The 17,657-nt window shown below is 44.6% G+C and overlaps 1 long non-coding RNA gene across 1 annotated transcript in view; it reads right to left on the bottom strand.

Annotated features, from left to right (window-relative positions):
- LOC146348685 (uncharacterized) overlaps positions 1-17,657 on the bottom strand; it is a 33,472-nt gene that overhangs the window by 13,118 nt on the left and 2,697 nt on the right. The window contains exon 2 of the long non-coding RNA XR_014790697.1: positions 17,401-17,522. This is a non-coding gene — a long non-coding RNA (uncharacterized LOC146348685). The remainder of the gene's footprint in view (positions 1-17,400; positions 17,523-17,657) is intronic.

Genomic DNA, 17,657 nt, shown 5'->3' with positions numbered 1-17,657 from the left:
GGACACTAGCAAGGGAAGATCAGCCTGGCTCCTGGTGGATAAACTCACTTCTTTATTCTCTTTTTCAGAGATCTCTGTAGGCACTTACATTTTTAAAAAGTGGGGAGAGCAATCCTATGGCCCCTAGACAGAGTCTGGGAGGGCCATCGGATACTTCAGATTCCTGGATCCGAGGTTGGAGACAGCGTTCCGACTTTCAACCCAAGAGTCAGGGCTCCTCGCCCCCTCGTAGCCAGGATAGGGAGAACCATGCTGGCTGCCTCTCCGAGGTTGCAAAGGCAACATCAGAGAGGACAAAAAGGGGGTGTGCCAGTGAGCAGGAATGGGGGGACTGGGTAAGCAGGGATACGAGCTATCCCCAGCCATCCCCAGCCTTCTTTCCTCCCCTTCCCCGATGCCTCAGCTAGATGGGCGAAGATGCCTGTCTAGCTAAAATGCAGAGTGGGGGAGGGTGGAGGTGAAGATCACCTCTGTGCGCCTCCCATTCTGCATAGGATCCCCATCTGCCTCCGAGTTCAGAGGCTGATGGGAATCCCAATAGGACTGCACCCTAAGTATATAATTGCAGGCAATTTTGCAGTGTGATAATTAGCATTATCTCTGTGTTTTGAAAATGAATGTTTTAAAATGTATTCTAAAGCGTATATTTCTGTGCTTTTGTTCCTTTCTTCTTTCTTTAATTTAGCCCCTGAAGAAGGCCCATACTCAGGGCCAAAATGTATAGGGCTACTTCTTGGAACAAAAAATGTCCTGAGACTTCATATCTTTATTCCATTGGATTATTTTGGATATTCCCCAGTTTTGTTTTACTCCCGTTTATGGACAGTGCCTTAAAAGCACCATACTGCCATATCTGATTGATGTGACAATATTTGTCTGAAAAGTGTGATAAAATCAGACAATCAATTAAAATTACTACTACTGTGCTGTTTATTTAGTACTCGTATTAATCCACACATAATAAAAGCCACAAAGCAAACAGTGACAGGGTTATATGGACCTGGAAAATGTAATTGTGACAGAAAGGGCAAGTTGCCTAGGATTTTATTAATATTTGCACTTTTATTAATTTTAATATTACTTTGATTAATTCTATTAAATATTTGCACTCCTTAAGGAAGCTGCCAGAAGGGTGATTTTTCTTTTAATGGAACTGGCTACCTGGAATTAGGCCATTTCTATCAACTGAAACCTTTTCTTGCTCTGAAACGGTGACGATGGCTTCAGCGCTGAAAATTATCTGGAGTCCTAGGATTCAATCTCCACAGCAGAGCTATTTGCCCTCACCCTCATCCACATCCCCAGCTCTCATGTTTGGACAGAATATTATGCAATTCTCATTTGTGGGAATATTGACCATAGGTACGACAGCCTTCCCCAGTATGGCTGGGGATGCTGGGAGTTGTAGCCCAACACATCTGGAGGCTACAGAATCCCACCCCTGGAATATAGGGTTCCTCACAGTGTTAAACAAATGAAATGAATCAATTACTTTAGGCCTCCTGTATGAAAAACACACATTGACTTGAACTGTATAATTTCAGTAGACTCTCAGACTAGTGCAACTATATAGTTGCCTATGCTGCCATCTCGTGGCAGTTTCAACATTCAGCTGAATAGGTGGGTCAAGTCCCAAAGTGGTAAAATAATGTGACTGCAGATGGGGGCTCACATTTTTGATGTTCCCTAAGGAGGATAAAAAATCCATGCAAGTAGAAAACAAGCACAGCAGGAAGCAGATTTGGCTAGAATGTTTTTCCCAGATATGCCAGTTGTTGCTGCTTTTACTTGCAGGGATTTTTTCCCCATAACAAAACGTGAAGAAGTGGCATCCTGCAGCTGACCCTACCACTTTAGGACTCTACCATCTCATTCTGTAGCATATGTAGACCAGACCATAGTCAAGCTACATGGCAAAAGCCAATATTTGGGATAAATCAGGTCTAAGGTCACTGCAGTCTGAGGGCCACTTCGCTCATTACATTTTGCAGGTGTACAATGTACACTGTATGTTTGCCTAAAGTGTAAAGCGTTATTGCAATAGAAGCAAGAATGCTTGAACTGCAGACACACACACACGCACGCATCAGAAAGCTGGGCCATGGTTCCTTTTTAAGTGCACACAGTTGGTGCCAAAGCCAGCTCTCTTATATCATAATACGTGAAACTGCCATAAGGTTCTTAGCCTGAAACATCATGTGAGGTGTTTTTAAAATTTGCCTTTGAAATTGGAACAAATAACCTTGACGTTGTGAGTCCTGGCAGTGGAGGCTGGTGGCTCCTATTTCAGTGGGGCAGTAAATCCGCTCTGGGTTTCAGTCGGAACTCTAGAGGAGCTATCCAAAGTGCTGAAACCTATCCCCAAAATGGTTTCAGCACCTTGGATAGCTCCTTTAGAGTTCTGACTGGTTCTGGCTGAAATCCACAGCGGATGCACTGCCCCAATGACATTGGAGCCACCAGCCTACACTGAGGCCTGGTAACTGTGTATGTATTTGTACACACACACACACACACACACACACACACACGGTATGGATTTGATATGTTATTTGCTATGTATTTACTATGCACCCACTGTTGTTAGCAACATTAACCTTGATTACAGTAGGGAATACATTTCTTGGGTTGGATCCGGGATCTGCCTTCCACAAGAGGAAAGGATATTATGCAAGAGGAAGGGCTCTGTCACTGAAGGTCTCTCCATCCAATTTTGGGGGATCCCACTATCACCAGCACCACCACCACAGCTCACCCCATTCAACAGGGTCTCCTGACTCTTTGTAGCACTTTCAGGGGGCTGGGTGGCTGCAATCTGAAGGATGAAGCAGAAACATCCATTCCCATCAGCGCAGTTGATCCAGCATAAATCTGGACCGAACCCTTAGTCTTTCTTAGAGAAAATCCATTGAAATCAATGGGACTTCAGTGAGTCATGACTAACATAAGTCCCATTGATTTCAGTAGGTTTGCTCTAAGTATGACTATGTCTGGATCCAACCTATTAAGATTTTTTAAATCATTGCTCTGGAGTCTTGATTGAGTTTGCTGCCATTACAACCATATTCATCTGAAAATCCCATTGCCTTGCTTAATTCAGCACTACATCTGCCATCCAGAAAGGCTAGATGATACATGCATGTAGAATTTATTGAAATTCATAAAACAGGCATAACTCCGGGAGGTGCTAGTGGTGCTGCCACTACAGTGATCACACACACGCGCCCACCCAACCAGCCACAGTGGCCACCAGCTGCCGCTGCCCCCCTCCCCAAAATCAAACCAGCTCTGTGGCTGCTGATACCCAGCTGTCCTCACAAGCACCAACACTGATCACTACCAGCACCCATCCACCTCCTCCTTTTCTCAGTCCTCCTTGCCACTACTGCTCACCACTGTCCCACAATGGGATGGTGGGAGGCTCATTGGGAGCAAGGGTTCAGGCAAGCAAGTGGCCAAGTCAGCTAGCCAGAGAGACATCTCCATCCCTCCACCGCTCCTGCTCAAAAGGAACTGGGACCCTAAGAGGACGAGGCAGCTCTTTGAACTTTTACACAGGCAGCCATACATGCAAACCTTCTGGAAGACCATTCCCTGGCTTGTATGCATGTGTGCACAATGCATGCTGGGTATTTTTAATAGCCCTACTCACTTTAAGCAATCACGTTGTAGCACCTATGCAGAATCAATCCACAACTGGAACAAATATACACTTTTTAAATTTCCGTAATTTAGAAATTGCATAGTTTAGCATTTCTTGACATAGAATTTGGGTTAACTCGGTAGATGTTTATTATTATTATTTTGGCTTTAGCTTATGCACAGCCTGGTTTTTATCCCAGAGTGCCATGGAAGTTGCTTGTTTTGGAAATGACCTTGAAGTGTTTCTCTGCCTAAGGCAGGCCGTTTTGTTTTGCTCAGGCAAACAGCCACTGACTCTCCCAGGTGAGGTCTCTGCGCACCTGCACCTGGGAGAGAGTCAGCAGTTATAGAAGCTACAGGTGGATCACAGAGAACACCAGCCTCTGTGCCCAGCAACAGAAACATCACAGGAACTCTCCAGGCAACTGTATGGGATGCAGGCAGCAGGCAGCCAAAATGGTGGATATCAGAGCTGAGCCAAAGCAGAGAGCTGATATGGTGGGTGTCAGAGCTGAGCCATTAAGCAGGAGCAAGGAGGTCATGCTAAGGCTCAGAGGCAGGAGTCAGAACTGGGGAACAAGCCAAGAGACAGACCCAGCAAAGACTAGCATTGTCCAGACAAAGTCTGAGCCTGAGCAGAAAGCTTTTACAGCCCTTCCTGGTGATGAAACCCTAGGAACAACTAGAGTGGATGGCATTATTCCAATAGCCAAGAACTCTTTACTGTCTAAGGAAATGCTCCAGGCTATAATCTTCACCATGCTGGGCAACTGTGGACAGAGCTGGGTGTCCTTTGTTCTAGCACTGGTAGCTCCTGACAGATAGTTATTGTCTCCCTTGAAAGTCCACCATGCAGTTCTAACTTTTTCTTAAACTGCATCATAGGGCATATCTACATGAAACTTTTATCCCGCACCTTTACTGGGGCCTATGCTTCTGGATTCTTCGCAGGATTAAGCTCAGCTCCTTTACATGTGCTCTTTCCATGGGTTTCTTTCTCTGCCTTTCTATAAGTTTCATTATACAGCCACTAGGTGGTGCTGTGGTATAGCGGAATAGCACAATCACATGCTATAAATATAATGCCATCCAGAAAAATACTGTACTTTCCTCGCTCTAAAAAACCCCATGGTAATGGTTGCAAAGCACGGGAGAGGCCCTGGAGGATGACAATGTCATGTAAAGCACCTGCAAACTACCATGAGTGAGCAATCATGAGCACACAATAAAAGCCTTGTGTAGAAAGGTTTGTCAGCTCCGGTTTTATTAGCTGTTAGATTGGTTTGTTATTAGCATAGAGACTTAAGGATCAGGAGCATCAGCAGAACACTGGAACCTGCCCTTTATCAAATCATACTATTTTCCCATATAGCCAAGCATTGTCTACTAGTTCTCCAAAGTCTCAGGCAGAAAGAGGTGAAAGGATCATCATCTCAAAGCAATTAATGTGTTTTCAGTTAGGTACATCTTCACTACAGGGGTAAACCAGTTTAACTATCACGACTTCTCCTAAAACAAGAGCAGGCAACCTGGTGCCTTCCAAGTGTTTTGGATTACAATGCCCTCCAGCTCCAGCCAGCATGGCCAGCAGTTAGGGTTTATGGGAGTTAGTCCAAAAGGTCACTGGATAGGTCAGTGGAATGCCTATCCCTGCCTTAAAGAAACTCTTGGATTTGTAGGTTTCCAAGGGGAATGAGGACCTCTAACACATCATTCTCAGCAACTCCATAATATTGTGATTGCAAGGGCCCTTCAGGAAGCCACAGGAGTTAAACTAATTCAAAATGTTTATTTGTAACCTAGAGATGTCTGTATATAAACTAGCTAAAGGCACAATCCTATGGACTGTGCCTTCACTGTTTGGAAGACCCCAACTTGGAGGCTTCTGAGATTCCTATACCCTCCCAGGCTGAAGCTGGAAGGGTGGGAGGAGTGGCAGAGGTGATCTTTGCCTCCCTGTCCTCTGATCTTTGCTTCTTTCTCTCTTTTCAACTCATCTAACATGGGCAATTTGAAGGGGGAGGGAGAGACTGGAGGAAGCTCAGAATAAATCGTATCCTGGCCTCTCTGATCTCCTCCCCTCCCCACCCACCAGAACACCACCTTTTCCCTATCTCCGAGTTCGATTTCCTAGCCTCTGAGTGGCAGCCAGCACGGGTCTCTCCATGTTGGCTGCAAGGAGTCGGGGTCAAGGGATGGCTCTCCGACTTTCCCTTCTGTGTTCAAAACGCTGTCTCCAACCTTGGAAGGAGTTTTCTGAGCCACCCAGTGGTCCCTGGGATGCTTGCCCAGGGACCACAGGATTGCTCTCTAAGTGTTTATCACCAGAATGGATCCTCCTGATGGCGTTGTCCCTCCCTCCTTGTGCCTTGACCTCCTCACTCTTGCAATGGCAGATCTTCCTCTCTGCTGGCATTCCCTCATATGCTCTGATGTCACAATGTGTCTTTGTCACTCTTTCTACTGAGTCAGTGGCCTGCCTGCCTCTATTCTTTCCAACCCCACAGTGACAACAGAGGATCTGATGGAGGCCCAAGGGATTGTGGACCCTCTGGCTATCATTGCCACAGATATGGAGTCACGGAGGGTCACTGCGGGGCCTGGGGAATCAGAAAACCCTAGAATCTGAATGTTGAGGCTGATGAGTACCCTATCTGAAATTAAACCCCCTCATCCATGGTGTTATGTACAAAGCTGCCTTATAGTGAGGCACTCCGACTCATAGTCTGTATAGTAGCATTTCTGCTAACTTCAGCTGGCAGCCATTCTCCCACGTCTTGGTCAGAGGCCTTTCCCAGCTGTGCTACCCAAGATCACATTACAGGTCCTTCCCATGAATGACACCTTGCAGGTACAGAATGACCCAGTTTGCACAATCAAAACAGCCCACTATGGGTTGTTTAAGCCACGGTGAGCTGCAATACATGCCAGTGTGTGCCAGCTGGCATTTAGCATATTCAACCACCAACCATGGGTTATGTGAGGGTTAAACAACCCTCACATAACCCTCCAACAGACCATGGGTTATGTGAGGGTTGTTTACCCCTCATGTAGCCCACGGTGGCCAGGTTTGGATGCAACAACCACCCCCGGTTAGGGGCTGAATATGAAAAATACTGGCTGGCACACACCAGCACGCACTGCAGCTCACCATGTTTTAAACAATCCACAGTGGGCTGCTTGATCGTGCAAACTGGCCCAATGACAAAAAGGTTGAAGAGCCTTTTACTAGAAAAGGCCAGATGTACCTTGCTGCTTTCTTATAAAATGGGGTGGTAAATGGCAACAATAATAACCTCTCTAAATTTCAGCATGGTTTGCAATCCGTATCTTCATCTCCATGACGACCTTATCAAGTAGATCATTATTATGTATGTTCTTAGGTCATCTTTTTCCAAAAGCACAGAGAGAGGAAACATATTTAAAATCAAAACAGAATAATAAACTGTAAAAGCACACACACAAAACACAAAAATAGCAGGAGAGAAACCCATATTATCCTTTGTATCCAGTCAACCAAACCCTATGTGGAAAATTCTTGTTCTACATAATTTTCACTTCCCACTTTACCATTTCTCTCTGTGATAGCTCTTCCACAAGCAGCTCCTGTGTCTAGAAATGGGTGCAGAGATTATTCTGTGAAAAAAAATACAATGGATTGGATCCAGAGTAAGTCATGCTTTGTTAAGTTGTGACCAACTTGTCCCACTGATTTGAATGCAACTAAAGCATGCCTAACTTAGTCCACATCCAAGCTATTATTAATGGGCTTCTTCCTCTAGTACATTGCAAGTCACTTTTCAAATATCTTATCTCAAAGGTCTTTCTTAGGCTATATTGCTTTCTTTGCATAACAGTACCTTTCCACTTCTATTTCCAGGTGTAACTAATAGAAGTGCTCTTGAATTTCAGCCTGGGGAGGGCTGGCCTTCCAGCAGCATTAAGGAATGCATTTCCAAGGTACCCAATAAGACTGTTGCTACTATGCCTCCTACCCTGTACATTTCCACCAGTCTTTTAACCCATCCACTCTACCCGCCTGCATGGACAGAAATAAAATTCCTGCTGGCTGCAACAGGTGATGGGGTGGAGTGTGGGGGAGGCGGGCAAGAGGACGGCGGGAAAACAGGGGGGTGCCTCCATGAGCGATTTACTCTGAGCTGGCTGCGTTTGGAGGTTGTTAGGGATACATGATGTCGTGGCCATCCTGCAGCCACCCTGGAGCTTCTCGTGGAAAAAACGTTCTTCTGAGACTACTTTTAGTCCGATTGGTTTTCTTAATTCAGCTTGTCTGAACTTCTGTTGTGGTGTGCACCACCCTCCAGCATGGTGCACCCTCTGCATTTACTCCAGCATGATAGCCCTGCCCAGGGATGTGTCTTTCACCTGGCTGTGACCTCACTGACCTCATCAAAGGGTGTTTCCCCAATGTTTTCCCCACCTGCATTTCCCAATGTTTCTGCCATTTCACAGCTGGCCGTCAGAGTCCTGAGCTACCTCACGGCATTTACTTCACCTTGCCTACCACTAAACTCTGGTGTTCATCCCCACAAAGTGTAGGTGTGCTCCAGGCAGCCTGTAACTTTTTTTAAATAGTAAAGCATTAAAGCAAAATAGCACTTTTGTCTGCAATACCCACACCCCCGTTCTCACTATCGCGCATTTATCCAGCAATACCTATACCCCCTATCTCACTATCACACTATTGTGCAATAGTGACATAGGGGGTATAGGAATAGCTGGAGTGATACTGAGACACTGACATTCAAAACTCGTTTGTAGGTGTGATTTGTTTAACTACTTCCTTTCAGGATCGGTGATTTCTTCCATCTCACTATGCCTCTATCACACAATTGCTCTATCACGCAATTCTATAATGGCACAGTGAGATATAGGGTGTAGGTGCTGCTGGATAAATGCACGCTAGTGACAAAGTGAGATAGTGCTTTTAGAGGGGAAGAAAAAAAAGAAATTGGCAGAATTGGGCATAACTTGGGGAAGCAGGTGTCTCCTCAGAAGTAACTCCCATTGTGGTCAACTTGTTCAGTAAATATCCATGCTCCGTGTCCTTACTGTTTGCTTTGTTAGAAGGAAGTAATATATGGGGGGCGGGGAAGAGACAGAAAGAGATTGATCTTTGGCAAGACCATTTTATGGGAGGATACCTCCCAGGTTTTTATCAAGTTACAAAGGATCTGCAGCTGTGTTTCTTTACTGTTTGCTTTGTTAGTGTAAGGAAGTAATTAGTGCTAAGCTTCAATCCATCTCATTACAAGAGTATCAGTGGAAGGAGAAAGGAGACCCTGGATGGCGGGCGGGCAGGTGGGGGGAGCCTCTCTTCTTGCCTGAACAGCCCCCACCAGTCTGATGATGTTTACTCCAATCCCCCCACCCCACCCAGAAGTATGTTCTGTGAAGCGACTTATACTGGTGTGGTGCACTCACTCGTGGAGCCCTGCATGGACCAACGTGCACCAAAGCTGATTCCTTGAAAAAATCTGGGTAATCCTCCATTCGCTTCTCCTTCCGTTGTTTTGGAGAAACCCCCCAGGAGAGGATGCGCTGTGCTGTAGCCTTGCTCAATGCCTCAAAGCATTTAAAGACATCAGCACCATCTCTGGGTGAGAACCTGGCAACTTTAACAATGAGAAGAAGTGAGTGTATGGCATGGGACAAATTTGTCTGATGATGATCATCTATAAGTTGTGCATACGCCTGTCCTCAAAGCAGATTGGTCAGGAGAACTTCATCTGTATTAATTCCATCGTATCAACAAGCATGAACAATTTGCTGCCTGACTTACTCAATGAACAGCTATGTTGTCATCCGGAGACAAGTGATAACTTGCTGTGGCCACAGGAGGTGGGTTAGGAAATGGAAAAAGTAGGAACAGCCTTTGGCCTTATCATGGCAGCAGGTTTACAGACAATACACACATTGCAACGTCATTGTTACAAATAGCAACACTTGCCGCAACCTGACTGTTGATCCCCAAATAATGTGTTGTATTCTGTGAGTGGCAGGCCACCACACAGCCAGCTTGCTGGCAAAGAAGATGCATTTGACAGGATGGGCTGGATAGAACTAGATGTAAGTTCACAATCCATATGAACTTTTTGTAACCATCCAGAGATGTCTTCTTTGCAGAGCAGTATGGTCACATAGTTGATGTAATGCTTTCCTGGGGTTTGTAGGAGATTCCTCATTAGCTCTGCATTAAACAAGCAAAGGATACTGTATGGGACCTACCCAAGTGTGCTTTGGCAGGAGTCTCCCAAAGAACCCTGTTCATGTAAATGTGAGCATCTTGTAAATAAGTCATTTTACTCAAGTGCATATCAGTTTTACCAACCTTCTTACAATAGCATGGAGAAGTGCTTTAGGTGGGATAGTACAAGGTAAAGATGAGGACAAACTGCTGCCCAGTTAGACTGCTTATTATTGTGCTTTTAGCTTTGTTTTGAAATATTTTAAACATTTTAACTGATGAGATTTTGTATGTATTATGATGTATTTTAATCTGTTTCTGTAAACCGCATAGAGATATCTTTTGGTATGGTAAGTCAATGAATCAAGGTAAGCTGGAGGTGGTCAAACATGAGATGGCAAGATTGAACATCGACATCTTGGGAATCAGCGAACTAAAATGGACAGGCATGGGCGAATTTAATTCAGGTGACCATCATATCTACTATTGTGGGCAAGAATCCCTTAGAAGAAATGGAGTAGCACTCATAGTCAACAAAAGGGTGGGAAAAGCAGTACTGGGGTACAATCTTAAAAATGATAGAATGATCTCAGTACGAATCCAAGGCAAACCATTCAACATCACAGTAATTCAAGTCTATGCCCCAACCACTGAGGCCGAAGAAGCTGAGGTTGATCAGTTCTATGAAGACCTACAACACCTTCTAGAACTAACACCAAAAAAAGACGTCCTCTTCATCATAGGGGATTGGAATGCTAAAGTAGGAAGTCAAGAAATCACCGGGATAACAGGCAGGCATGGCCTTGGTGTACAAAATGAAGCAGGACAAAAGCTAATAGAGTTTTGCCAAGAGAACATGCTGATCATAGCAAACACTCTTTTCCAACAGCACAAGAGGCGACTCTACACATGGACATCACCAGATGGTCAATATCGAAATCAGATTGATTATGTCCTTTGCAGCCAAAGATGGAGAAGCTCCATACAGTCAGTAAAAACAAGACCTGGAGCTGACTGTGGCTCAGATCATGAGCTGCTTCTTGCAAAATTTCGGCTTAAATTGAAGAACGTCGGGAAAACCACTAAACCGTTCAGGTATGACCTAAATCATATCCCTGATGAATATACAGTGGAGGTGAGGAATAGATTTAAGGGATTAGACCTGATAGACAGAGTGCCTGAGGAACTATGGACGGAGGTCCGTAACATTGTTCAGGAGGCAGCAACTCAATCCATCCCAAAGAAAAAGAAATGCAAGAAAGCAAAGGGGCTGTCTGATGAGGCTTTACAAGTAGCTGAGGAAAGAAGGGAAGCGAAAAGCAAGGGAGAAAGGGGAAGATATACCCAACTGAATGCAGAGTTCCAGAGAATAGCAAGGAGAGACAAGAAGGCCTTCTTAAGTGAACAATGCAAAGAAATCGAGGAAAACAACAGAATGGGAAAGACTAGAGATCTCTTCAAGAAAATCGGAGATCTCAAGGGAACGTTTTGTGCAAAGATGGGCATGATAAAGGACAAAGAAGGCAGGGACCTAACAGAAGCAGATGAGATTAAGAAGAGGTGGCAAGAATACACAGAAGAACTATACAGGAAAGATCTGAATGTCCCTGATAGCCATGATAGTGCGGTCACTGAACTTGAGCCGGACATCCTAGAGAGTGAAGTCAAGTGGGCCTTAGGAAGCATTAGTAACAATAAAGCTAGCGGAGATGACAGTATTCCAGCCGAGCTATTTAAAATCCTAAAAGATGATGCTGTTAAAGTGCTGCATTCAATATGCCAACAAATCTGGAACACTCAGCAGTGGCCACAAGACTGGAAAAGGTCAGTTTACATTCCAATTCCAAAGAAGGGCAACGCCAAAGAGTGTTCAAACTACCGCACCATTGCGCTCATTTCACATGCCAGCAAGGTGATGCTCAAAATCCTACAAGCTAGGCTTCAGCAGTATGTGAACCGAGAACTACCGGAAATACAAGCTGGGTTTAGAAGAGGCAGAGGAACTAGAGATCAAATCGCCAACATTCGCTGCATCATGGAGAAAGCAAGAGAATTCCAGAAAAACGTCTATTTCTGCTTCATTGACTACGCTAAAGCCTTTGATTGTGTGGATCACAACAAACTCTGGCAAATTCTTAAAGTGATGGGAGTACCAGACCACCTTACCTGTCTCCTGAGAAACCTGTACGAGGGTCAAGAAGCAACAGTAAGAACCAGACATGGAACAACCGAGTGGTTCAAAATTGGGAAAGGAGTACGACAAGGCTGCATATTGTCACCCTGCTTATTTAACTTATATGCAGAGTACATCATGAGAAATGCCGGGTTGGATGAATCAGAGGTCGGAATTAAGATTGCTGGGAGAATTATCAACAACCTCCGATATGCAGACGATACCACCCTAATGGCAGAAAGCGAAGAGGATCTAAAGAGCCTCTTGTTGAGGGTGAAAGAGGAGAGTGCAAAAGCTGGTTTGAAACTCAACATTAAGAAAACTAAGATCATGGCATCTGGCCCTATCACTTCCTGGCATATAGAAGGGGAAGAAATGGAAGCAGTGACAGATTTTACTTTCTTGGGCTCCAAGATCACCACAGACGGTGACTGTAGCCATGAAATTAAAAGACGCTTGCTCCTTGGGAGGAAAGCTATGGCAAACCTAGACAGCATAGTAAGAAGCAGAGACATCACCTTGCCGACAAAGGTCCGTCTAATCAAAGCTATGGTTTTCCCAGTAGTAATGTACGGATGTGAGAGCTGGACTATAAGGAAGGCTGAGCGCCGAAGAATTGATGCTTTCGAACTGTGGTGCTGGAGAAGACTCCTACGAGTCCCCTGGACTGCAAGGAGGTCAAATCAGTCCATCCTAAAGGAAATCAACCCTGAGTGCTCATTGGAAGGACAGATAATGAAGGTGAAGCTCCAATATTTTGGCCACCTAATGCGAAGAGAAAACTCCCTGGAAAAGACCCTGATGCTGGGAAAGACTGAAGGCAAAAGGAGAAGGGGACGGCAGAGGATGAGATGGCTAGATAGCATCACGGATGCAATGAATATGAACTTGAGCACGCTCCGGGAGAGAGCGCAGGACAGGAAGGCCTGGCGTGCTATGGTCCATGGGGTCACGAAGAGTCGGACACGACTGAACGACTGAACAACAACAACAACAACAAGTAGTAAATGTTGTTGTTCAGTCATTCAGTCGTGTCCGACTCTTCGTGACCCCATGGACCATAGCACGCCAGGCCTTCCTGTCCTGCGCTCTCTCCCGGAGTGTGCTCAAGTTCATATTCATTCCATTGGTGATGCTATCTAGCCATCTCATCCTCTGCCGTCCCCTTCTCCTTTTGCCTTCAAAGTGGTATATAGATTGATTAAATAAATAAAATAAAAAGTTAGGTCTTTGGAAGGAAAGCCTACATAGAAGGAGGGGGACATGTTTGGGACAGTAAGTACCCTTTGTAGGACTAGAAGAAAGAAACATGTTCTTAATTTGAAAGAGTTGTAATCTTAGAATCTGTCTAATTAGCTAGCAGTGCAATCCTTTACATGTTTACTCAAAAGTAAGCCCCACTGAGTTCAATGAGATTTATTTCCAGGTAAGTTCATATAAGATCGCAGCCCAAGTGTCATCTTGAATGGAATGGACGTTCTATCTAAGGAGTTTAATTAGAACCAAACTACAAAATTAGGAGCTATGATGTGGCACAGCACTCTGTCATAGCAATCTTCCCCGGCTCAGCTTGCATTTGCAAGCCGAACCACAGGCTTTTCCAAAAAATCTGGGAACTTTCTCAGGTTTTTCCCCCTTAAATCACCATTTACCCAATGTTCAGACATAATTTGCTTAATTTGCACAAGCTGCAGCCATAAAATGCTTAATTTGCACAAATTTCAGGTGCAATTTGTGCAAATTAAGCAAATTACAGCCACAATTTATGCAAATTAAGCAAATTACAACTGTAATTTGGGTAAATTACATGCACTGCAGCTGTAATTTGCATAAATGGCAATTTAAGAACCCCCCCTCCCCCCAAATCCACAAGCTGGCCCAACTCCATACAGATCGAGTTGGGCCAGCTCACGGGTAAGCAAGCCGGAGTCTGGTGGGGGCCAAGCTGCTGAAAGCTTCACAAACTTCACCCCCTGGATGGATTCCTCCAATGTCACTAGTGGTATCATGCTTTGGATTGTAAAGACAACATAGTCCTATGCTGGCACTAGTATTCTACCCATCTGCTGTGCAAGTGGACAAGAAACTGCTTGAGGCGGCTGTGAAAAACGCAAATTCCATATTGGTCATAATTAGAAAAGGAACTGAAAATAAAACTGCCAATATCATACTGCCCTTATGCAAATCGATGGTGCATTTGGAATGTTGTGTACAATTCTGGTCACCACACCTCAAAAAGGATACTGTAGAGCTGGAAAAGGTTCAGAAAAAGGCAACCAAAATTATCAAGGGAGCATTTTCCCTAAGAGGAAACATCTGGGACTGTTTAGCTTAGAAAACAACATCTGGGAGTGTTTAACTTGGAAACAAGGTGGGTACGGGGAGACATGATAGAGCTGTACAAAATTATGCATGGTGTGGAGAAAGTGGATAGGGAGGCAGTTTTCCCCCTCTCTCATAATGCTAGAACCCAGGGTCATCCCATGAAGCTGATTGGTGGGAGATTCAGGACAGATAAAAGGAAGTCCTTCTTCACACAGCACATAGTTAAACTATGGAATTCGCTACCCCAGGATGTAGTTATGGCCACCAACTTGGATGGCTTTAAAAGGGGATTAGATAAATTTCATGGAGGATAAGACTATCCCATCTAAAGCAATTCCCATCTAAAGCAGGGGTGGGCAACTTGCGGACTTCCAGGTGTTTGGGCCTAGAACTCCCATCAGCCCTCATCATTGACAACTGTGGCTAGGGCTGATGGGAGCTGTGGGCCAAAACATTTGGAGGGACACAAGTTACCCACCCCTGATCTAAAGGGGCTCTGTAAAGACCATTAAATTCAGACTCTATAAAAAATGAACTAACTCTACCAATGTGTGTGGATAAGTGAATTTTAGGGAAAGGAGCTTACAAACTACGTTATCTCCTGTGCCTTGATCCCACAAGACAGTGATTCCCATGACTCATAAAGCACAGTAATTTGCATGTTACCACGGAATCTTTTGCATGTCTCTTCTACAGTAGCTACTCCCCCTCTGAGTCAATAAGCCACACCACCAGCTCTTGGGGACAGGACTATTCTGGAGTGCAGCCTGCCAGATATTCCTGAGGTAAATACTTGTGTGTGGGACACATCTTTCTTAACAGGGAAATTTTATCATAAAAGCTTAAGGGCCTCTGAACCAAACAGAATACCATCTTCATCCATACTCACACACAGCTTATAGAAAAAAATATTACCTTGAAAGATTCAGCAAACATGCTGAGACAATCATGCATGCATCCCTGGTCCCTTCTATGCCAGACTTGAGAAGCCCTGCCCGTAAAATTTCCAGCCTCTGTGCTGCTTCCCTGGCATCTAAATCAGCCTAAAGCACATTTGGAGAGCACCAGGTTGGACAAGGGTGAGCTAAATATTCCAGAGTATCATGACTAAAGAAGTGCATAAGTTGGTCTCTCTCTGTTTCAAACATCTCCTGTTCCTTAGCACAGTTGCATAGTATTTGTTATTTCTGGAACCAGTGTTCACCAAGTTCTTTTTTCTCCTCATTTAGATTTCACAGGTAGACCACTTAATAGGATTAGTTAATTCTTAACCCACCCCTTATTTAGTACACAATGTAAGGGCTAACTACAAGTTATATATAAACACAGTATTATAGATAGATAGATAGATAGATAGATAGATAGATAGATAGATAGATAGATAGATATACAGGGCTGGCTGGGGAATGCTGGGAGTTGTAGGACTTTTTAATGTCTGAACATACATAGGATTGTGCCCTTGCTTACTACATCTCTATATTGCCCAATAGCTGAATCTCTCTGGGCAGTTCACAAACTACAGGTTAAAACCACAAAATAAAACATAATAAAGTATAATGTAAACCTTAAAAAAAACAAGTTAAACAGCCACATAATAAAACTGAGTTAAAAACAACAGCATGGAACAACTGTAGTGCAAGGAAATAAAAGCACCAACACAGTTTTTTAAAAACTGAAGGACTGAAAAGCCTGAGAGAATAAAAGCCTCTTTGGGGAGTTCATTCCACAACTGGGGCACCACCACTGGAAAGGCCCTCTCCTAAGTAGCCACCCACCTCACCTCATTTGGTGGGGGCACCCAGACAAGGGCCCCAAGACAAGGGCCCCAGAAGATGATCTTAGGGTCCAGGCAAGTATCTGGACCCTAAGGAGGAGACATGTAAACTGAACCTTGTCCATGCATTTAAGAAAACACACAAAGCAGTCACAGTAGAGGAAATTCAGAGTGGATAAATGCAAGAGAGGGAGGGGGCACTTAGAACATAGGATGTTGTATTATATATCATGTTAGACCATTGGTCTATCTAGCTTGGGTGAGCAACCTGCGGCCCTCAGGCCAAATGCAGCCCTCAGCATAATTTCATACTGCTGTCACTCTGATTTAAAAAACCCTCTGCATGTGATTTGTTCAGACCTCTGCTTCTAAATTCTGTTCCAAAAGCGACTTTTCATTTTTAAAAAAATGTGTCCGGTCTCAGCTACATATGTTTGTTTCTATGTACCATGATGTTAGTCCCTAAGGCTGAGTTTCCTCTAGGGAATAAGAGCTGAGTGGCCATTCTAATGTATGTTAATAATACTCAGTGTATATTAACATGTACCTGTCTGTGTTGTAGCAACTCACTCAGGATGATCCACATTGACTCCAGTGAGGGAGTTGTGGGTTGGAGTCTCCACTCAGACATTTAGCTTACCAAGGGTGCAATCCTATGCATGTTTAGACAGGAACAAGTCCTACAACTCTCAGCATGCCGCAGCCAGCCATGCTGGGAGTTGTAGGACTTTTTTCTGTCTGAACATGCACAGGATTGCACTCTAAGTGACTTTGCACCAGTCACACAGAAACTCCCCGATCAGCCTACCTTCCAGGGTTATTATGAGGATTTAAAATGGGGTAAACCCCTACTTATGCCCTTTCAGTAGGGATGGGGATCATGTGGCCCTCCAGATGTTGGATTACAACTCCCATCATCCCTGACCATTGGCCATACTGACAGGGGCTCATGGGACTTGCAGTCCAACAATATCTGGTGGGCCACACATTCCCCAATCCTGCCTCAGAGGACGGGTGAGATACAAATGTGAGAAATGGATAACTGGATTGCAGCCCGATTCAAAACGTATTTACTCCAAAGGAAAATCCCACTGAGCTGAGTGTGCACAGGACTGAGGCAGCTTTGTTTAACATTGCCACAAGATGGTGGTCCACATAACATTAACCTACTCTTGAGTTCCATCCATTTCCAAGCATCATTCTGCAAGTCTCCCTGCTCATTTCCAAACACATACTGTACAGACACACAGATACACACAGACACACACACACACATACCCCTCCTTACTGGAAACCAGGTCTGACCGGTACAGCTTTTGTGGCCCCTCAGACTGGTATTTTCTCAAGAGCTGGTTTCTGGCCAATTTCTCTCCCCCCTGCCGCTCTTCTGGGACTTGTATCTGTGAAGCAACAGAGGGCAGGTAGACAACTGGGGCATAGTTTGTTTAGTAACGATATCTCAGGTGACAGCAGCTGTATAGCAATAAGAGAGCCTGCTTACAGAAAAGGAATAAAGTACACAGTGCTTATAGGGG

Source organism: Heloderma suspectum, chromosome 4 (genome assembly GCF_057233095.1).
Source record: "Heloderma suspectum isolate Gila_16-S chromosome 4, 16-S_ref, whole genome shotgun sequence".
NCBI classification, from domain to species: domain Eukaryota; kingdom Metazoa; phylum Chordata; class Lepidosauria; order Squamata; family Helodermatidae; genus Heloderma; species Heloderma suspectum.
The sequence above is the reverse complement of the archived record's forward strand: the minus strand, read 5'-3'. Positions and strand labels throughout refer to the sequence as shown.